We start from the raw sequence: 24,121 nt of genomic DNA on the forward strand, positions 1-24,121 counted from the left end.
CCCTCAAATTCAATACTTTCACAAAACTACTCACAGAGTTCAATAAAACTTATATTTAGCAGTTTATTAAAAAGGATATAAATCAAGAACAAATGGAACAAATGTAATCAAAGGAAGGGGCAGGGGATGATGGGATAGGTAAATAAATAATCCTGACAAACAACTATGATTTAAAGAAATCCTCCCCCTCACCCTCATACTCTGTGTTTTCCTAGTTTAGCTTGAAGAACTTCCCTGATTGAGACTTAATGTCCCCTTTTTTACCTATGAGGAAGTCAGACAATGAATTCACAAATTCCCATTTTTTTGCCTCAATTAGTTGAATAGTTTTCTCCTCAGTGTTCAAAAAATACTCATTATCTAAACTTTGCTTGTATTTCTCTTTCCTTCAGGATCCTTAACTTTGATCTACCCTCAGTCTAAGCCAATATATAGTCCCTAAGATGCCTCCTAAGATTAGGGCTGTCGGTAGGGGTGAAACTTTATCTGACCTTCATCGGACTTTGCCACTCTCCAACCTGCCCTTCCCCCATACTTCTTTTCTAATTTTTGCTCCTTCCTATGAAAGGCAGTCCTTTTCTGCCCAGATGCTTGCAGATCTTTGACTTGGTGCTCCCCCCATCCTTTACAATAAATCCACTTTTTACCTAAATCTGAATTTGTTTTGACAGTCTAAAATAGCCCAGGACAAGAACAATTACCATCCCAGAAAGGGCAGCACTTTTTCCTTCCATTACAATTCCAGCCACATCTACCTGTGCATACTCACCTTTCCAAAACTCTGTAATCTCTCCTTGTAAAAACTCCTTCCATGGCCAGAGTGAGAAGGCTAGAATACTTAACTTGCTGGGGAGGCTAGCCAGGAAGAACTAACCAAACCATCAACAACCTCCTTTTGCAAACTCAAAATAGGTCTTGAGTCACAAGGCTCTGCAACTCTGCCTACCAATGTTATTCACTTAGTTTTAAATGAGAAATTAGTGTTCTGAAAAACCACGCAAATTAAGTATTTATGTTTCTAGGAAGAAAATTGTTTAAGGCATTTACTGTAAGGCAATACCTTGACTGGAAAAGCAAAAGTGTCTATCCCATTCAAACAATAAACATCATTTAATTAATATTTTCATGATAACAAATAGTTTATTAAACAACTGATCACATGTGAATCTTGTATCACCCCATGGGAATTAGAAGTAAACTCTTAAGTTCAGAAAACAGGATAGAGAACAGAGTTGTCCCCTGTCAAGCCATTTCCCAGCTTCCTACAGTACTTGTATATTACAGAGACTGGAGCAGAGCCTGTAAATTACATTTAAATCTTTGATCTAAATCAAAGTGTCAGAAATACTTAGGCCTTCTTGAAGAACCACAAAGCTATTCTTGGGAAATCCTTTCAATTATGACTGGAATGTCACGATGATCAATGAGATTTAAGAAGATTCTGAAAATAACTATTACAACAAGGAAGATTCTCATTTTACCTCACAACTCTATCAAGCACCATTACTGCACTGCCTAAACTACAGAATTTTGTTTCTAGGCCTTTCTTTCAGCTGGCCAATACAATATAGCTCCCACTGCACCTGAAATTATCAGGCAAGTCACAGAGGCCATCTACTCTACCAAGGTTTGCTCACAACTTTGCCCAATCAAAAAAGCTGTTTTTTAGTGGCCTAATTCCCTGGAAAGAACTGGTGCTCTCCTCTCATCCTATTCTTAAGCCAGGTTTGGCCCACTCTACACTATGCAACCTTCTTGACACTCTTCATGCCTTATGAAAGGCCACTGAACCCCTTGTATCCCTGGGCCTTGGAAAATAATCCCCAAATTAGTTTCTTCTGAGGTATTTCTCAGGGATTGGGTTAGTACCAAGGCTTTTTCAAGGTATCTGCAAAGTACCTTTTTTGTCCCAATATGAAGTTTCTGATTTGTCCCTCAACCCCCTCAGGGTAGTGTGGAGTCTTTAAATTTGTACACAGTGAAAGCACCCAGAAACCACTCCAGATTCGGGAACTCATGCAAGAGATTTTACTAAGTGGACAGGCAGAGTGTATGCATGCAGGGTGTGAGAAAGAGAGAAAATGAGAGAGAGAGCACGTGCAAGAGAGAGAGCAAGGGAGAGAGGCAGTGAAAGCGAAGAGAGAGAGAGAGAATGGTGGGGGAGCTATTCTTAAGTAGTGGAATTTCATGGGCAAATAACAATGGACCAATGGCAGCAAGGAGGTTTGAAGGCTAACAATGTAAAAGGGTGTGGAGAGGGAGAATAATGGAGGCCTGATGCCAAAACACAGAACAAAGGCCTCCATAATTCAAACAAAGTATAAGGTATTTTGGAATACCTAGTTAATTTCCTTTTTATCTGCAAACACATTGGTATACCTGTAATGATATACCTGTAATGGCAATACTCACTGACTTCACCCCTTCTCAAACCACCTACTACAACTGGCTTCCTATAAAAACTATGTGACCGAGTTATAATAATATTTGTTTGCCTGTTTGTTTTAATCTGAGGCTATTTTAAAATACTTGTGATGATGCAAATTCAGGACTGCAGAATCACTAACTTTAAAAAAAGAAAAAATACAATGGCAAGACTCAAAAGATCTGAGTTCTAGTCCCAGGTCTGCCATCAACTTAAGCTGCTTTCCAGGATCTTAAAGTTTGATACATTTAATCAACAACAAAAAATACTTTCTCTGAGGCAGAAAGTCTTTAAATATCTACTACTGCAAGCTCTATTCCCCTAACTATAACAACAAAAGGTTTGAACATTCTAGTCCCATAAATCATTTTTATATGGATGCAACATATCAAACTATTTCCTTAATTAAACAAGTAACCATTAGCTTTAATTATTGTGAAATGAAAAATAATACAAAATCATTTACATTGGCACAGAAAACAACTACAACACACAAAGCAGTAGCCTCAAGTACTATCATATGGTATCAAAATAAAACAGAACTTAAGGTCCTGAAACAGCAGTTCTTCAACTTCAGAGTGAAAAAGAATAATCTGGAAATCTTGTTAATAACAGATTTCTAACTCCATACAGCAGAAACTGAAATAGGAAGCCCCAGGTGGGATCCAGGAATTTGCACTTTAATTCTTTGTATACAATCAGGGTCTAATGGACCCAATTTTAACCTTTTTCCCATGACTTTTATTTTTCCTTAGAAACTTTTTCAAAGAAAAATGGGAAAAATTTTTCGATAAAATAAAATCATTATCTTACAAATACCATCCAGTTTTGCTGAATCTATACATGATGAAATCTGTGAACTTATTTTTTCCTACATCTTGAAACATATTATTAATCTAAAAATTTATCATTATTCATTAGTTATTCCAAACTATGCTATAAAAGACTAAAGTGACAATTGTTGCACGATGATGCAACAGTAAAATAAATTATCACATTACACATCTATCAGTTTGTGTTGCCCAGAGAAAGTAACCTTTGCAAGAAGGGATAAAGTCTAGAAATAGCACTTCTGTAGTGTCTTTTTGTGTTAGTCTTCAGTGAACATAGTAGAAAATTAAAAGTTTTTTCTTTTTCATTCAATGTCAGAAAAAAGCTAAAAGAGAAAGATGAAGACATTTACTGAACAAATGAGAAAATGAATGCAAAAAGAAATAGCTACCTTTTAGACTCTTAATAAGAAAACCGACCATATAAACAAAATCTCAGATTACCAATTTTAGATGACGATATTCTAATTGAAATTCCTCAAACTTAAGAATCAATAAGCAAACAATATATCTCTAATTAGTAAAAGAAACACTTTTCTTTCAGTTATTCAGCAGGAAGGATATTATCATGTAATACCTCTGAGGTAAGGACTGAACTATCCTGTTTTACTGAAAGGATCTTATAATCTTTCATCTTTTGAATCTGTACATCAAAATTTACTTGATGATTTCTAAGAGGGTCAAGTGAAGATAGGTATATAAACAAAGGTGAATAGGTAGAAACAGTAATGTAGAAATTCAAAAAATATGGCACGATTATTCTCACTGGTGTTTATAAATGTATATGTAAAAATTCTTTAAGTACAGAGCAAACATGGTCAACTTCTCTACAAAATCATGATCCATTAATGTTTTCAAAAGTACTGCATTTTATCATGAAAAAAGTGCAAAAATTACCAAAAATTACCAAATGAACTCTTATTAGAGATATATTTCAAAACTGGAATCCATATTATATTTTGACACAATGTGCACAAAGTGTCATAAGTGTACATAAGTGCAAGAAGAACCAGAAGAAATGATATGCTAGAACATATTGGAGATAAATTTGAAATCTGATATAATCTTAATACACATTCATTAATCATAACAATAGAAATTCATTAACTATGTGCAATTAGTTCAATTTAAAAAGTTGCTATTTTAGCAATATGTATCTTCAAAACCAGGAAAATTAAAAAAATAAAATAAAAATAAATTTAAAAAAAACCAGGAAAATTTCTAACGATGTGGATTTTATTGAAATTGTTCTTAAAATTTCTAGTAAAGTTGTTTATCTCTTAATTTTCATTTTGTAATTTATTCATAAGATGATCTAAAAATGTAAATGGAAAGTGTCTGCTGGACTCGCATGGTAAAATAATGACAACCAAGTTTTCTAGTAAATTGAGGATTAGTAAGTATTACGGGTTGTTCATACATGATGTCAAGGAACACACTTTGAGAAAGTCCTTTAAGCAGTCTCCCAGAGCAATGTTTCTCAAACTCAACTAATCATTAAATCAAAATTACCTGGGGCACTAATTAAAAATAGTTCCCCAGACTGACACAGATTTCATGAAACATCTTTGAAACTGTTCTTTAGTTTGAAGATCGGTCATTGAAAAATGTAGCAATATAAAGTCTACTCCAAGTAGATTAATTTTTTCTTACCAATGGGATTACATTTCTCTTACTGAGCCAGCAAAAAAAAAAAAAAATCAAAAGTCTGACAATACTCTTAAGGCAAGGGTTTGAGAAACAGCTACACATTACTAGTAGGAGTGTAAACCAACACAATTTAGGTGGGTGAGTTCGCAGCATCTACCAAGATTATAAAGTATGATACTCTCTGACTCAGCAACGTTACTTCAGATCTTTAAATCTACAAATATGCTTTTAATATCAGCATTACAAATATAATTTGCAGAGGAAGAAACATGAAAATTTTACTGCTCCATTAACTAACAGCAAATATTTACAAGTTCTACATATAGATATTTTAAAAGCTCCAAAATATTGTCACTAACTGAAAAAAATAAAAGCACTGTAGAGCAACATAAAAAGCATGACTACATTTGTGTTAAAAGGATGGAAATATATTCATACATCTGACTGTACAGACATAAAATATCCCTCAATGGGCACCTAGGAAGCTTAAAACAGTTGGCTGCTTACCAAAAGGAATACGGTTGGCTAGAAGACACAAAGAAAGGTTTTATAATGTATCTAGCAGATGGAAGATTATATATTGTAGGCATTATTGCTTAAATTTTGAGTTTACCTCCTCAAAAACTAAATACAATTCCAAAAAGCACTGGCAACACTTGGAAAGAAATTAATAAATGCCAATATAACTATTACTAGACATAGGAAGTATTTTAAAGTTGTTTAGGGGAGTTTTTCTTTTTAGAAATCTCTTTGCATTTACTACTTTAAAATAGAGTGACTATTTACCAAACCTTTTAAATCATTCCACTTCCTTATTTTTATTTCTGTGGCAGAAACCAATTCATCTACGATGAAAGGCACAAAAATTTACAGACCTTAGTTGGTAACTGAAAAGTTGAAAAAACATCTTTTACAGTTGCCCTCAACCACAAATAGGAAAATGAAAACAAGGAACAAATTGAAGTTTTAACCGATCACGTTTACATTTAAAATTCAAGGTAATTTACAAGGCCTGCAGCTGTTGTTAAAGTAAGTTTCGTTTTTAAACAATTGTTCTCTCTTAAACAAGTGGACAAAAATTTGGTAAGGCAAGTGTACTTTCCAAATAATGAACACATTGGGGGGATTAAAACAGCACATGTATATGCAGATAATCTATATAGAATAAAAATCCTTGAAATGCCTTTCGAAAATTGACATATTAGAATATTACACGATTCGATAATTTTGTTTTGATGAAACTGAAATCTTTCCATATGCCTATGCCTTCACTTTCCCATTATTAAAAGGAAATCCTGACGTGAAAGCTCTGAGTCACCAGATCTCGAGGGATATTTCCTTCTGAACACACCCTACTGGAACAACGTTTCTCCCTTGGCTCCAACTTCTCCATAAATAAGCGCACAGCAAACTGCCTCTCCCCCACCCCCTTCAAAAGTCGAGGCTTCGCCCACTGAACAAACACCTCCTTCCTCCTTCCAAATCCCGGACATTCCGCCTACGGCGCCAAGGAAGGTGATTAAGGACAGCCCGAGGAATGCGGATCTCAGGGGTACACCGTGGTCAGCAGCTCTTTTTCTACCAACCTCTGAAGATCTTATCCAGCAGGGGCAAGGAGGGCAGAGAGAGACCCGTCCCAGAGAAGTCGCGGGACTAGGGCAGGGGCTGCTGGCTTCGCCCCAGGCCGGGCCTCGAGGCTGCTCACCCACCCACCCCGCAACCCCAGGCCGAGCGGGACCCCAAGGCAGGGGGCTCACTGGCAGGCAGAGCTTCCGCTGGGTAAAACTTCCCCCCAGATCCGGCAGGGCGCAGGGAGAGGCGCGGAACACCCCCGCCCCCGCCCCAGGAGGGGCGTCGCGGCCGCCGCCGTGGCCATCCAAACACCGCTGTGACCCAGACCTTCTCCGTTAAGTAGCTCAGGGTCCCCGGGTCCTCAGGCCTCCGTGCCTTGTCCCTACGCCCGGGACGTGCAACGGAGGTACCTTCTTTCGGTCAGAGCAGCTCACCTAGGACACAAGCACCCGTTGGCCGCCGCCGCCTCCGGTCACTGGCACCGACTTCCGAGACCCGGGGGAAGGAGCTCGGCGCGCGCCCGAGACCGCCCGCGAGGAGCGTCACCGCGCCGCCCCCGCCTTCCGCCCGCGCAGGCGCGCGGCGCCGGGGCGCTCCCGTCCCCATGGTAACGGGCGGCGAGGAAGGGGCGGGGAGCGGGGTCCTGGCGGCGGCTCTGGAGTCTGGACCTCTAGCGTCCTCTGCGTGTTGCCCCCGACGCCGCGCTGCTTTGCGGTTTGCTCAGGACCTTCTCTGCCCCACGATGGTTCGTGCCCTAGGATGGCATGTCGCTGGCTCCCTGTTCTGTTTCCGCTTGTGATGACAGTTCCCGTCACCTTCAACACAAAGAGGTCCCAACAACCCGTGCTTCCTCTTTGGAGGTTTCCTCACACAGCCTTTGCCTTCCACCACTGCTGTCCTATCACTGTCCTCTTGCTTGACTTCTTCACCTGGGACTCAAGAAACATTCATCCTACTATCCTTTCTCCGTTCTTGTCCTATTTTTCTCCTACAGTTTTTTCTTTGACTTTTGCTACTCTTTTGTTCACCTGAGCTAATGGTCATTGACTGTTGAGGGTTATGCGTGGTATTGTGCAAAAATAATAGGTGAATCCTAACATAAAAACATAAGAACTGTGATTTCTTGAGTGTTAATTATGTGCCAGGAATTGTTATAAGAGCTAGTCTTTACGTTAATCTATAAGAGATACAACATACTATTACAAAGAAAATGAATATTACCTGAGCATATTCATACTTATGATGGAATACTGAAGTGTCCTTGACAAAACAGCATTAACATACAAGCAGTTTATTTCTAGCTAAATTGCTTAGTGTCATAATAACTTAATCTGTGGTAAGATTAGTAAAAATCTAAGCATAAAAGACGTGGCAAATAAAATGAAAACTCTGCCCCCAGGGAAATCATGCCTTAACTGATGAAGTAAACATTTAAAAACAATTACACAATAGCCAGGCATAGTGGTGCATGCCTGTAATCCCAGTAACCGTGGAAACTAAGGCAGGAGGTTTGCCAGTTGGAGGCCAGCCTCAGCAACTTGGGGTCTGTTAGGGTCCACTTCCTGGTGGGAAGATAGCCACCTTACATTGTATCCTCACATAGTGGAGAACAGGGAAAGAGATAGTATGTTCTCTACTGTCTATTCTTATAAAGGCACCAACACTGCCATGAGGGCTCCACCTCTTGACATAATTATCTCCCAAAGGTCCTCTCTCCAAATATCATCACTTCAACATATGAATTTAGGTAGAGGGATATAAACATTCTGTTCATAGCAGTACTCAGCTTCAAAACTTACTATAAAGCTGTAGTAATCAAGAGAAAGTGATTTTGGCAAAAGAAAAATACAAATGCATCAATAGAACACAATACAAAGCCCTGAAATAGACCCGACCGATACTTTCAATGGGTCTTTGACAAAGGAGCAAAAGCACTTAAAGGAAAAAAATTCTTCTTGCTGGGGATGTAGCTCAGAGGTAGAGAACACGTTTAGCAGGCATGGGCGCCCCAGGAAGGCAGGGAGGGAAAGAAAAGGAAAAATCTCCTCAACAAACGGTGCTGGAATAATTGGACTTCTGCATGTAAAAGTGAATTTAGACAAGACCCTTTATAAAATTACCTTGAAATGTATCTTAGGTCTAAATTTAAAATGTAAAACTATCTAGAAGATAACAAAGGAGAAAATGACCTCAGTTTGGCAAAAGCACAATCCGTGGAAGAAAATGTGATCAAAGTTGGACTTCATTCAAATGAAAAATTTTGCTCTGTGAAAAACATTGTTAAGAGAAGATAAGCTACAAAGCAAAAGAAAATATTTGCAGTGATGCAGCCACATCAATGTTTATAGCAGTTCAATTCAAAATAGGTAAATTTTGTAACCAACCTAGGTGCCCTTCAACAGATTAATAGATAAAAAATGTGGTATGTATATATATGATAGAATATTACTCAGCCTTAAAGAAGAATGAAATTATGCCATTTGCCGGTAAATGGATGGAACTAGAGAATATAATGCTAAACTAAATAAGCCAAAAACCAAAAGTAAATGTTTTCTCTGATATGCAAAAGCTAATTCACAATAGGGGGTGGCTAGGGAAATATAGTTACTTTAGGTAGAGGGGATTGAAGGGCGGGGCTGGGGTATGGGGATAGGAAGGATAGAATGAATCAGACATTATTACCCTGTGTACATATACAACTATACGACCAGTGATATTCAACATCATGTATAATCAGAAGAATGAGAAATTATACTCCATTATATAGATGCATCAAAATGCATTCTACTGTCATGTATAACTAATTAAATTTAAAAATTAAAAAAAATTTGCAAAAAACATTTGATAAAGGATTTATATTCAAAATATACATATCACAGTAAAACTCAACAATAAGAAAACAAGTCAGTTAAAAATTGGACAAAAGACTTGAACAAATATCTCACCAAAGAAGATATGGATGGCAAAAAAAAGTTTATGAAAAAATGTTCAATATCATATAACATTACATAATTGCCAATTAAAATAATGAGAGCACACTACACAGTTATTAGAATGGTTAAAATCCAAAACAATGACAACACCAAATGCCAACTAGGGTTTGGAGCAACAGAAACTCATTCATTGCTGTTTGGAATGCAAAATGATCTAGCCACTTTGGAAGACGATTTAAAAGTTTCTTACAAAGCTAACCATAATTTTGTCATATGAATTATTAATCATGTTCCTGAGCATTTATTCAAATTAGTTGAAAAGTTATATCTACAAAGACTATACATGAATATTTATAGTAGCTTTATTCATAATTGCAAAAAAAATTGGAAACAATCAAGATGTCCTTCAGTAGGTGATGGAATAACAAACTGTAGTTCATCCATGCAATGGATTCAGCTATAAAAATGTCTTTGAGACACAAAAAGATGTAGGAGAATACTAAATGCATTTTGCCAAGTGAAAGAAGCCAGTCTGGTTACATGCTGTATGATTTCAACAATATGAATTCCAGAAAGCACAAAATTATAGACACGGTAAAAAGGTCAGCAGTTGCCAGGAGCTTGCGGGAGGTGGAGAGGGATAAGTAGGTGACACACAAGAGACTTTTGACTATTCTGTATGATACTATAATGGTGGACATATGACATTATGCATTTGTGAAAACCAAAGGGTATTAGATAAAGTTATATGGTCTTTGTCCCAAATTTCTAGCACAGATCCTCAAAAACCATTGGAGTTTCCTGAGTTATAAGACACTATGTAAATGAGCTTGTTCACGTCAGGCAAGTGAGATAAAGGGGCTTTAGAAAGTATCAAGGTGGAAGCCAGTCACCAGAAACAAGTATGTGTTAGAGCTAAAACTCTTAGCACCATCCCCTGACCTCTGGAGAGGGAGCTCTGAGTTTGAATTTATATACTTCAAAAATGATTCAATCAGCCTGCCCCTGTAAGGAAAGCCCACATAAAAATTCTGAATGCTAAGGTTCAGGGGAGCTTTCTAGTTGGTGGATGTAACAATATACCACAGAGAACGGTGAAACTTTTCAGACCGTTCCCTAGGTACCTCATCATCTGTTTGTTTCCTTTACAATAAAACTGTAATCCTAAGTATATGCTTTCAACGGGTTCAGTGAGTCATTCAAGCTAATTGTTGAACTTGAAAATGGGGGTTGTGGAGCCTTCAAATTTGTAGTCAAATTGGATCGCAATGGAGACCTCATGAGGGCAGTTTTGTGGGAGAACTTATCCTTTACTTTGTGGGATCTGATGTGAACTCTGGGTCATCAGTGTCAGGATTGAATATTGAATTGAATTCTAGAACACTTGGTATCAGAGAGTTGTTTACAGAACAGAACACACTGTAAACTGATGTAAACTATGAGCTTTAGTAAATATTATATAAATATTGGTTCATCAATTATAACAAACGTAACTCATATATATAATTATAATAGGCGAAATCATGTGTTGAGTACGAGGAGTGTATGGAATCTCATTGTACTACACGGTCTATTTTTCTGTGAATCTAAAACTACATCCCCAACAAAACTGCCCTCACTTCCAGCTGCAAGTGACATCCTCATGCTGCCCACACTGTGGTTCAACTCAGCTATAAATTTGAAGGTTCCCAAACCCCTACTTCAACCTAAAACTATTCTAAAGAATAAAGATAATAAACATTTGAAAGAAGTATTTAGGAGGGGTGTAGTAGGGGAATGGCTGTAATTCCAGTGACTCCAGAGGCTGAGGCAAGCAGATCCCAAATCCCAGGCCAGCCGCAGAAATTTAGCAAGACTGCAGGCAACTTATTGAGACCCTATCTCAAAATAAAACATGAAAAGGGTTGGGGATGGAGCTCAATGGTAAAGCACCCTGGTACAGTCCTCTCAGTACCATAAGATAAAAGAAAAAAGGTGGGGGTGGGGGGATGAAGTAATTACACAAAGTAGTGGATATATGAATTAAAGGTTAAAGTCCAAAAGCAGAAGGCCCCACCTGCTAAGCCTCTGGTGAGTCTTCCCTTGCCTGGGCTATAAGAATAGCATAAATATGGAAGGAGAACCAGTAGGGAAGTGGGGAGATCACAGGTGAGACAGAAAGTCAGATAGGGAATGAGAGGCTTGCTCTTTTATATCAACTTGCTCTTGCCAGAACTCATGAATTCTACAAGACCAACATTAATATCTTCTGACAGCAGTGCCACCGTGACCTAGCCACCTTCCCCTAGCTACCTCCTTTTGAGAGTTCTACCAACTTAACACACTAGGGACCAACACATCCAAACCATGACATAGACTTCTCTTCATATCCAATCCATTCTCTAGGCAGTAACCAGAGCAATTCAAATTCAAATATAATCATGTTACTCTTTTTCAATCCCCACTACTGCCCCAGCTTCAACTTAAGCCTTTCCACCACCCCACCCCCCATCTTCTATCCACAATGGCCTTTCAGCTCCTGGAAGGCATCAAGGGTCAATTCAACTCCAGTGCTTTTGCATTTGCTGTTCTCTTTGCCTGGAGTCCTTTTTCTCCATCCATCACTTACCTAATTCTACTCTTCAGCTTAAAAGCTACATCGGGGAACTATGAAAAGACATTATAATGGAATCAAATTATTCTAGCAGATCAAAGAATGCTTCCTTGAAGATGTAGCTTTTAAGTTGAAGAGTACAATTAGCCAAGTGATGGTGGAAAAGGACTCCAGGCAAAGAGAACAGCAAATGCAAAAGCATTGGAGTTGAATTGACCCTTGATGCCTTCCCAGAGCTGAAAGGCCATTGTGGATAGAAGACCTGGGAGGAGAAGGAATGGCTTAAGTTGAAGCTGGGGAAGTAAACCGTGATGGAGAAACCAGACCTGGTTGTGAAAGGAAATTGTGAAAACATTATGGTAAGAAACCAATACCTGAGGAAAGGGTCAGTTCTCCTCCCCTCTTTCAGTCCTTCTCCAGGAAGCCTAATTAACCAGGGGTCCCTATCTTTGGGATTGTAAAAAACTGCCCTAGGAGTCTGACAACTCCCTTTTTGAATGTGAAAAGAGTTTCTTCTTACGGTTTCTGTAAGCATGCTTTATGTTAAAGATCTGGCCTGCACAAGGCCTTCAGTTGCTTAGGTTAGGAATTTTTTAAAAAAAAATTTTTAAAAAAAGAGGATAAAAGCCCCAATGATAGGATGGGTCTAAGACACACCAAATAACCTGTAATTGTTGTGAGAAGCTATGGCTCAGGGCTCAGAATTTGGAGTTTTGGGTGTAAAATAAAGTTGGGAATTCTCCTGTGCTCTGAGTGCTGCTTACTGCTTCTCAACCAGTCTGTTTCCCATAACATTACCATCTTTGAGTGCTGGGTTCATTTGGCAAAGAATTGAAGAAATGGACACAGAGATAGCAAGCAAGCAGCAGGTTTATTGCAAAAGTGATAGACAGAAAGAGAAAGGGCCCCAGAGCTAGGAATCTGGTAGGGGAGTTTTGGCTTGTTCTTTTCATGGTGTCTGGAATTTCCTCCTTTTCTTATCGCCTCCCCTGTTCACACTCACCTCACTATTGAAACCAGAATTAAGGATAGGCAGTTAGTGTAGAAATAGGTGATCGGGTCAAATCGAGGAAACGAAGGCCATGAAAGACATCTGCCTCTGGAAGTTGGAGACTGCCCTGGGAGAATGGAATGTCAAGGATCTCCAGGGCCCATTGATTACCAAATTTACCTGCCTTTATCAAGGACTGCAAGCATGGAGCTGCTAATTAATGCCCCCTGGGCCCTTACCTGCCTGAATCACCTTGGCCCTCCCCCTGCCCATGGCTTCTCACTTAATGCAAAACCAGGCCTAGTCACATAGGCAGGAAGGAGAGATAGCAGGGAGAGAACTAGAGAACAAAAGAGACTTTAACCTATAAAAGATGTAGGGTGCGCTCACTTCTTGGGACTTTAGAACATCAGCCATGGCCCCCTTCTTCCTGCTGGGAGAAGTCTGTATTATTACCTTTAAATAAAACCTGCTTAATATGCTTGCCTTGGCATGCTTCTCTAGTGTTCAATCTTCAACATTAGAGGGAGCACAACTCGTCTCCAGTAAACAGCGGTATCACTATTATTAATTGGTGCCCCCTCTGTCCATGTGTCTTTTAGTTTTTCTATTGGATTCCCCACTTAGGAATGTAATGTATAAAGCTGCTCCCCCGCCCACCAGGCACAGCCATTTTGCCCGCCTCCCAACCACTTGTCAATCTGTGAACATCCTGGCTAGTCTAGCTTGCAAGAATACTAGCTTGCAAGTATTCTTCTCCGATGTTGGTCCCCTGTTAACCCGGCAGAATTCAACTGTTTTACTCTAGTTTCCCCGCCATCTTTTTCTATTTTTCTTCTGTCTGTCCTACACACTTTTCTCTATCCTCCTGGCTTTCCACTCTAGTGCGCGCCCTTTTTTTTTCCTTTCTCTTTTCCTCTCATTTTCTCTCTTAACCTGCAGGGAGACACTGTTTGTTTAATAAATTCCCTTATGTGATTTCCCGTGTCCGGCGGGGTTCCATGGAAATTCCTTACAAGGAACACAAGTACTGAGTGTCTGATTGGGTCCCCTGCTTGTGTCCACAAGCACTTTTGTCATCCAGGAAGCTGACCTCATCAGAAGACCCTCTCCATGCTCCTTTGTTCTGGCCCTGCCCCTGACCTCCTCACTTGCCATCTTGCCCTGGCTGCTTAGGCCCTTCTACATATCCCTCAGGGAGTCCTGTACTGAAGCTACTGAAAAAGAGTAACATGATTAGATTTACATTTATAACTATTGCTGCCTAGAGGATGGATTGGACATGAAGAGAAGTCTATGTTATGGTTTGGATGTGTTGGTCCCTAGAATGTTGGTATGAAGAGATGGTAGTGTTTAGATATGGGGAAAAAAAAAAAAAAAAAAAAACCAAGATAGTGTGACCTGGGAAAGGGGAATGAAAAAGAAAGCCATACATTGTTAGCTTTCCTCTCTTTCAAGATAAATTCTTTTCAGATGCTGACCACTGGTGGGGAGAAAGTGTTTCATCAAACCTAGAATAATAGTCTCTAGGATACACTAATCTTTTCCAAGATAAATCCTCTCCAGGTGCTGGCCACAAACCCCCAACCCAAAAACCCAAATTCCTAAGTGCCCAAACTAACATGCTCACTAAATTTTCTCTCAGTATAACCTATATAAGCCCAAACTCCTCCTTAGGCAAGTGCTTATTTTCCAACAGGAAAGTGGGTCCATTGGAGGTGTAATCCTGTTCCTGAATAAAAAGCTGAGATGATCTGTGAAATTTGCATCTTGTCCGGTCCTTTTGTTCTAACAGTAGTGAATCTGGGGTACAAAAGGACAGTCAATATAGATAATAAATAATGGGGTCTGATCAGGAAGGTGGGAGCTTGTTGGAAAGAAAATCAAATGCTGCCCTTTCACCTCCTCCTTCCCAATCCCTTCCCCCTGCTCCTGCTCCAATCTGTTGCTAAAGTAACTGGTCCCAGGAATTGTTCCTCCCTGCAGGGAGTTGTAAAAAGTTGTTCATTAATGCCCCCTGGGCTGCTGTTCCCTTCCTGCCCCGGGTCACTCTACCTTTGGCCCTTTCAGTTCATCTGCTTCTCACCTTTTGGCCTTCACACAGGCCTCTCTTGGGCCTAGTCACGTGTGCAGGATGGGACGAAATAAGGGTTTCAGGGCAGGAGAGCCAAGAAAATTTAAAATGTATAAAAGGGGGAGGATGCTCCCACTTTTTGGGACACCACGATACCAGCTATGGCCCCTTCTCCCTCCTGAGAGAAGTCTGTGTCACTAATTTTTAAATAAAACTTGCTTTCTACGCTTGCCTCCGTGCTTCTCCAATGCTTAATCTTCACCCCTGGGAAGGGGAAGGTAGTTAGGTAATTGGTGGCCTTCAGAAGATATTCATGTTGGTCTTATAGAATTCATGGGTTCTGGCAAGAGCAAGGTGATATTAAGGAGCAAGCCTCTCATTCCCTATCTGACTTTCTGTCTGACCTGTGATCTCCCCACTTCCCTACTGGTTCCCATTCCATTTTTATGCTATTTTATATCCCAGGCAAGGGAAGACTCACCAGAGGCTTAGCCCGTAGGGCCTTCTGATCTTGGACTTTCAGTCTCCAACATTGTGAGCTAAATTAAGCTCTTTATGTTATAAAGTATCCATCCTCAGATATTTTGTTATAGAAACAGAAAATGTACTAACATAGTCTGGGATTTGAAGCTACATATTAGGAAACTACTGCATAGTCCTGATGTGTCCATTATAGTAGAGATGAAGAAAAACAAAAAAATTTAAAATATTAGGATAAAGAATCAGGAAGACTTGGAAGTTGTTCAGATATGGATTGATTTATAGGAAGTTATCTAAAATGCATATCAGTTTTCTGACATGAACAAGGAGGTAGAAGGCTGTGCATGTGGCTCATTGGTAGAGTATTTGCCTGGCATGCCTAAAGTGCTGGGTTCAAACCCCAGCCCTGCCAAAAACACAATACAAAACAACAATAAACAGGTGGATTTTGGTACATGTATTGAGGTAACGTACACTAAGATATAGAAGATTAGAAGATTGTTTTGGGATTTATTACATTTGAAGTTGTGTATAACTTACCAGTAGTGGTAAGCTTAAAGACAGGAGCATTAAAGACAGAAGTCAAAAGAAACAGAAAAAAGTGGGATAAAGTTAAGAAATTATTAAAAATGTGCCATTAATCTTTTCCAACAAGATAAAGAAGATAGTGAATTCATAAAAGAAGAACAGGAAGAAATTTCGAAGGTACATTCACACAAAATGCTATGCTTAAAACTGTAAGGTATAGGGACTGGGGAGATAACTCAGTCGGTAGGGTGCTTGCCTTGCAAGCACAAGGCCCTGGGTTTGATCCCCAGTGCCGCCCCCTCCCCCCCAAAAAAAAAAACCTGTAATGTATAAAGCTGCTCCCCCACCCTTTCTGGTGCAGCCATTTTCCCCACCTCCCAACCACTTGTCAATCTGTGAACATCCTAGCTAGCTATTGTTTCATAATTCAGCTTGCAAGTATCCTTCTCCGATATTGGTGCCCTGTTAGCCCGGTGGAATTCAACCACCATCTTTCCTCTTTGGCTTCTCTCTCCTACTCACTTGCTTTTCCTCCTCCTCGCTTTCCACTCTCTCTAGTGCGCGCCCTTTCTCTTTCCTTTCTCTTTTCCTCTTATTTTCTCTCTTACCCTGCGGGAGACACTGTTTGCTTAATAAATTCCCTTATGTGATTTCTCGTGTCCGGCATGGTTTCGTGGGATTTCCTTACAAAAACAAGAAATCTTTGAAATTAAAAAGTACTATTTCAAAATATAAAAAAAATCGTAGACAGCTTGAAATATAAAGTCAATTCAATTTTCCACAAATGAGACCTAAATTTAAGATGATAAGTAGTAGAGAAAAAATAAAATCATAGAATTCATCCAGGATGTACAGCATCCAAATACTAGGTATCAGAAAGGGGAAATGAAGAGGAGGAATAAATATTAGACTAAATATCAAACTATTGCAAGAATAGTATCAGCACTGGAGAATAGGTATCGCCAGTTTGATAGAATGGCTTGATTGCCCAGAATAATTAAAGAAAGACTATACTGTAACACATCATTATGGTATTTTAGAACATTAGAGGAAAAAAAAAAGATTCTGAAAGTTTCCAGATAGGAGGACAAGTTACATGAATGGGAATCAGAATGACATTGGACTTCTCCACAGAGTGTTTGACGATAGAGGACGATGGTGTAACACATTCATAATTATATTGGAACATGATTTCTAATCTACAGGTCTATACTAAGACAATCTACATTAATCAAGAACAATAGACTGAAGATACATAATCCATATGAGGAATTAGAAAGTTTCAGTCTCACACTCCCTTTGTCAGGAAGTTAACCGAGCATCTGCTGTACAAAATTAAACTACGATAAGAAAAAGGAAAAGAGGATGAGACAGTTTCTACAACACTGGGGCTCAAGAGAGAGGCAAAAGGTATTGTTGAAGGGAGAGCCTGGGTGACTATTATACTGGAGGCATGGAAAGCAGAAATCCTAGTTGGATTTGGATGATAGAAGGCTCCAGGCAGACTGTCTCCAAAAAAAAGTAATATATTTGAACATACTGGGGGATTCCTTTTTCTAGTATAAAGTAGGACGATAAATTAATTGTGAGAACTTAGAATTCAAAACAGTAAAAAAGTTAATGAGGCAAATAAACCAAGAAAGGTAATCATACCACTCTATAATATTTTTATATAATATTTATGTAAGCATAAAGAGATCACCATGTTATTAGTTTAGGTCCAAACCATGATTGTAAGTTAACTACAGATACTAATTTAAGCTATTATCCAGAACATGTTTCTTTATTCAGGATTTTCAGTAGTGTGATACAAAAATAAATACACAAACATGAATATACTCTAGTAATTACCATGGTAGAGTATGACTAATAAATGATATTACTGCATATAAAATCTCTTTAATTTTCCATGCTGTGCATAAGGTATAGCACTCTTAATTCAAAAGAATGCCTCTAGTTTCTTCCTGGTTCATAATGGTGCTCAAGGGAAGGAGAAAAGATAGAAATAATTACCATAAATTTTTATTCAATTCTCAGAACTGGGAATATGGTCTTCTTAAGATCCCTAAAATATTAGTATAGTACTATCAAATCAGAACTGTTTATTGCTCTTTCTAAAAGCTTTTATTTCTCCATAAACCTCAAAAGAGAGTCAATCATCTGAGGTCATTTACTCTGTTGAATTATGTAACTTCCTCTTCATTTGAAAAATCTCAGCCACATGACCAACCAACTGGCCCCAAACTCCTTGTATAAGCCTTTGTTCCAGAACACATTTCCCCATGAGGGTTTTATGTAATATCAGCAGGACTACAAACAGTGTTTTGTTTAACAGTGAAACCACCACTTAAAACACTCCTCAGCTGATGTTCTTGGAACAAATTTATTTATGTACATCCTAGAGAATCCCACTTGAGAAAGAATATGTTCCTGAAAAGAAGTATTTAAGTCATATTGTCTATTCAATCACCTTCTAAATGTTCCCTATTTTAAAAGAACATTGAAACAAATCATTGGATAGAACCCAGACATTGTGAAGGGTGCATAATTATTCCTTAAGTTAATATGATTTTTAAAATTTGTTTGGACCTGGGAATTGAACCCAGGAGCACTCAACCCCCAGGTCACACCCCCAGTTCTTTTCATTTTTTATTTTGAGACAGGGTGTCACTAAGTTGCTGAACCTGGTTTTGAACTTGGCGATCCTCCTGCCTCACCCTTCCAATCTACTGGGATTACAGGTGTGCACCACCACACCCAGCTCAGTTAATATGATTTTTAAGTTTGGATTTAGTAGAGAATATTCCTGGGTAAATTATAATAATCTCTTTGGTAAATTAAACACTTTTCCAGGTACTGTTGTTTTAAGGTCATTTTTAAAATTCTTCCCTCATAGGTTATTTGACACAGTGAAAATATTATCTATTCTAGAGACTCCATACTCAATTACAGTCATGACCTATACTTTTTTTTTGGGGGGGAAAGGAGTACCAGGGACTGAACTCAGTGTCACTTGATCATTGAGCTACACCCCCGATTTTGTATTTTATTTAGAGATTGGGTTTCACTGAGTTGCTTAGCATCTCGCTTTTGCTGAGGCTGGCTTTGAACTCTCAATCCTCCTGCCTCAGCCTCCCAAGTCACTGGAATTACAGGAGTGCACCACTGCACCCGGGCTATGATGTATGTGTTTTATAAGTGGTAAAAACATTGTTGACTGACATGAGAATAGATTGAACATAATTTGTATTGTAAGTTAAATCAACTTATATAACAGCTGAATCTTCAGACCTTTAACAGATAGTAAAAATACTATTAATTGACATATCAATAAGTTAAACACAATTTGTAAGTATAAGTACTTTTAGGACATTTGGATCCCTCTTCAAAGATGTATGTTGAATTCTGCTTTCCTAAAGATTTAAAATAAATTTAACTGTATTTAGGATTACTTGTCCTTTGCAAAATAGACATATTTAAGTCTTTTTATATTTTAAAGCAGTTAGTAACCTGTAACTTCTTTTTTTCTCCCAAAGATGTTTCACTTGCTTTGCTTTTTTGTTTTGTTCCAAGATCCTATTTTTTACCTTCTCAAACTGGCTGTCATGAATAATATTTATGTGGAGAGAAATTCAAAACTCTATTAGCCCAGTTGATACCAGATTCCTATAATGAATATATAAAGAGGTGATCAATGATGTGCAAGAATGTATTACAGTAGGTTTGAAGTAGCCATGTTGGTAAAAAGGATGCAGCTCTTTCTACATCAGTGTTCAAGATAATTTTTATAGAATTACCAACTTATAATATATTGTGGCTCTTCATATTCAGTTGAGATTTTAAAATATCTGGAATATTTCAGGATTTCTGCATTCTGTTAAGGAGTTAAAATCATTAATGTCTTTGAGTGCATCCACACTCTGCAGCTGATGTACCATCTTAACATTTGAATTGCCCTGGGCGCCATTACATATTGCCTGGTATTTCACTACTACACTGAGCAGTACTGTTCAATGTGTAAAAGTTGTTTTTGCTTATAACTGTGGAATTTGCTATGGGATTCCTCCCTCAGTTGTGAAAATACACACCCGTAAAGGGGATGCTAAATGCTTAGTTCCAAGTTATGTGTAGCCAAAAGTGTTCCAGATGTTCAACATCAACCACACTAGTTATATTTACATAGTCAGGAGAATGCATGATTTCTGAACTGTATTCATATGGAAAATCACTACAGTTTCTTTCATTTATTTTGTTTCCTGTATATGGATAATCAACCAATTTGCATGAATTCGACCTTTGGATCTCACCCTTTTCTTTCAGCTCTTGTTATAATCCCTACTGTATAATGTTACATGTGATCAGAAGTGGTCTTACTTGACTTTTCTTTCCTCTTGTTTCTCGAGTATTAATCATTCCTTCATCTGATGGGAATTTCCCGAGGACTGGGGCTGGCTATACTTTAAGTGGTCTTTGATCTGGCACAATGCCTGAGGAACTAAAACTATTTGATTCTAGAATTACCGTATCTTCTCATTTCTAAGAGCCACATTATTTCTTCACATTTTAACAGTTCATAATTTAAGGTTTCTGAAATCATTGACATTAAAAGAATATTCCATGTGTCAGGCTGAAAAGTAAGTTGAAAACTGTTTTCTTTCCCTGCTCATGTATGACCTTTAGCCATGCTCCAAAGGTATCTCTACAACAGACCATCACGTCATTTGCATTACTCACATTCATAGCATAGGTAAATTTTAAACTCAAAGTGGGTGTTATGGTTTGGATATGAGGTGTCCCCCAAAAGCTTCTGTGTTAATGCAGGAATGTTCTGAGGTGAAATGATTGGATTGTGAGAGCTGTGACCTAATTAGACCATCCTAGTTTAAAGGGACTGTGACTGGGTGGTAACTCTTATGTAGGTGGATGTGACTGGAGGAGGTGGGTCACTGGGGCAGTGCCCTGGAAGGGTTCATCTGCCCTGCGCCATGCCCCCTTCCTGGCTGCCATAAATGAAATAGCACTCCCCTGTCATGAAGCTTCCTCCTTGATGTGCTGCATCATGCTGCAATGAATTCAGCAGACCACGGACTAAAGCTCTAGAATCATGAGCCAAAATAACTTTCCCTCCTCTAAATTGTTCTTGTCAGGTATTTTAGTCACAGCAGTGAAAAGCTGACTAACATAGTAAGGGTCCCTTGTTGTCACTGAAAAGGCCTTCTAAAAGATCATTCAATGAGGTAACTCAAGATTACTAGCTAAAAAGATGGCCCATGCAATTATAGGCATAAAACTAAAGCCAGAAGGAGATGGAATTTCACTATGTCATCCTGCACATATTTAAGGAGTCCTAGTTTCCTTTCTGAGGATTAAACTCTTCTCCAACAATTGACCCTATGAAGCTCCAACCTTGACATTGGGATATGCAAATTCTCCATCCCAATAAACCTGATGTCTGTGTAAGAGGCATAGAAAATGAGCAGGCAAATCTTTCAGTGGCAGATCTGACTGGACATAAAGAACTGAGAGGAAGAATGTTCCATCATTATTTAAGGCAACATGTCTACATAAAGATACTTAGGAGTAGCAACATGAACAATCATATAGTTGGTTCTGTGTTGGGCCTGTGAAGGAGGTACAGAGATGGGGTCCTGACCATGGTTTTGGGAAGTAGATTAACCTTCCAAGTTAGGCCACCAGCACAGAAGTGGGATACCATTCCATGTGTGTAGCATAAGTAAATCTATTAAAAATATAAAACTGTTACTGGGACTATCAAGACTTGAGATGACATCCACGTTTATTATTTAAATCCTGAGAGCCAACTGAAGACTATTATATGTAGTGGGGTTTTATAGGTACTGTCATATGTCTTTTTCACAAATCAATTTAGAGTTGGATCTTCATAGTCTCATATAATTTTTCTCAGTATCCCCAGAAGATCTGTGAAACACCTTACACCGTACTTTTCAATATGCTCAAACCTATCAGATAGTCTTCCATTTTTTTGTGACTTTGCTTCCTATATTAGCTATGGTCAATTGCAGTCCAAAAATATTAATAGATAATTTCAGAAATAAACTAGTCATGTTTTAAATTACTCTTCTGCGCACAAGATAAAGTCTCATGCCATCTGTGCCATACCATTCTATCTTGCTGAAGACACAAATCATTCCTTTGTCCAGAGCATATTATCTATCCACTAGTCACTTAATAGTCATCTGGATTATCAGATTCCCTGTCCAAGTATTGTAGTGTTTGCATTCATGTAACCCTTTCAGAGCAACCTAATGCTGTATCACACTGCTTACATCACTCATTTCATTGCATGTCATCACACAAACATTGCATCCATCTAACATCATCTCAAGAAGGGTGAATACAACACAACGAGATATTTTGAGACAGGTAGAAGAAAGACCATATTCCCATAACTTTTATTACAGTAACTTGTTATAATTGTTCTACTTAATTATTAGTTATTGCTGTTAATTTCTTTTTTTATTCAGTACACATACATACACACACACATATATATACACACATAGGTGCCCATACTATCCATGGTTTCAGACATCCGTCTTAGAATATATCCTGTGGATAAGGGGGAGCTGATGTAGTCCCTTGGTTCTAGTTCCCCTGGAAACTCCCTCTTCTCTTTTGCTGAGTTCCAGATTCCTGCAGCCCTTCATTCACACTCCCGTTTTGGAAAAGCACATCCTCCAAGAGGTTCCTTAGAAAGGGAGCATGAAAGGTAAAATGTTTTGCAGTTTTCAAATGCTTTGCAGTTTTCAAAGATTTGATTCCAGATGTCAAACAAAGCAAAATTTTAGAATGAAGCAGGTTAGAAAGCCAAGCTGGAGTGAAGAATGACTGTTAAGATGTGAAAAGGGAGCATTTTATCAGTTGTAGTTTGCTTGGAAGCTGTTCTTATTTTCTTACATATGGTCATAACATATGACATATGGCATAAATAGGTTAAAAACAGACACACCTCCAATTTTATAACAGAAGCACCAGCCAAAACAAATAAAAAAACTATTTAAAAAGTACTGGCTCTGGGATTGGGGGTATAGCTCAATTGGTAGAGTGCTTGACTCACATGCACAAGGCCCTGGGTTAAATCCCAGCACCACACACACATACAAAGTACTGGCTCAGTCAGTCAATATTCGTTGGCAACCCATCCTTAGCAGCTTATGAACTCAGGGGTTTGCACATTCTCTCTGCAGATGTAGGGGCATTTGTTTCAAGAGTCCATTTTTATCAAAATTAAAAATCCTATTTAAGAGCTGGGTGAGGTGGCGCATGCCTGTAATCCCAGCAACTCAAGAGGCTGAGTCAGGAGGATCTCAAATTCAAAGTCAGCCTCAGCAAAAGCGAGGCGCTAAGTAATTCAGTGAGACCCTGTCTCTAAATGAAATACAAAATAGGACTGGGAGTGTGTCTTGGTGATTGAGTGCCTCTGAGTTCAATCCCCAGTACCAAAAAATAAAAAATAAATATAAAAATAAATCTTATTTAAGGGCCTTCATCATCTTTTTTTTTTAATGAAGAGATCAAAGAGATTTTCTTTTTTTTTTTTTCTGCTCTTGCCTTCCTAATTTGCTTTCTTCCTAGTTTCCTTCCTGCCTTCTTGATTTGGCCACTTGTCTGTCTTCATACTTTAGCTGATAGCTTCACATCCTGAAACACACAGTAGTTCCTGAATCTGCTAACTCAGGCTTTGCCTTTGCTAACTGGAGGTACTACTGTAGGATTTTTTTCTTAAGGTGTCTGTATATTGCTAAGGCTTTCTCTTTAATTATGGAGACTGTCTATCCCTGATTTCATGGAAATCACATACTGGGAAATCACTTGCATAAGACTAAAGCAATTTTGACATTATTTCATGGCTCTCATTCCCCCATTTATCAATTTTGTACGAGTTAATTCACATTACTTAAACACATGTGGCAGCAGAACACACTGTTTTGTTCTTTGAAATACTTTAGAGACTACACTATCCCTGGAATCCTAAAGTACCTAAAAGCATTTTGGATTGCCTT

General features: G+C 38.6%; 1 protein-coding gene across 2 annotated transcripts in view; it reads right to left on the reverse strand.

Annotated features, from left to right (window-relative positions):
- Positions 1–7,006, reverse strand: part of Sdcbp (syndecan binding protein) — a 32,930-nt gene extending 25,924 nt beyond the window's left edge. For both annotated transcript variants that reach the window (XM_047561284.1, XM_047561274.1), the window contains exon 1: positions 6,912–7,006. The gene's annotated coding sequence lies outside the window, so the exon portion shown is untranslated. The remainder of the gene's footprint in view (positions 1–6,911) is intronic.
- Positions 7,007–24,121: the final 17,115 nt, after the last annotated feature.

Source organism: Sciurus carolinensis, chromosome 1 (genome assembly GCF_902686445.1).
Source record: "Sciurus carolinensis chromosome 1, mSciCar1.2, whole genome shotgun sequence".
Taxonomy (NCBI): Eukaryota; Metazoa; Chordata; class Mammalia; order Rodentia; family Sciuridae; genus Sciurus; species Sciurus carolinensis.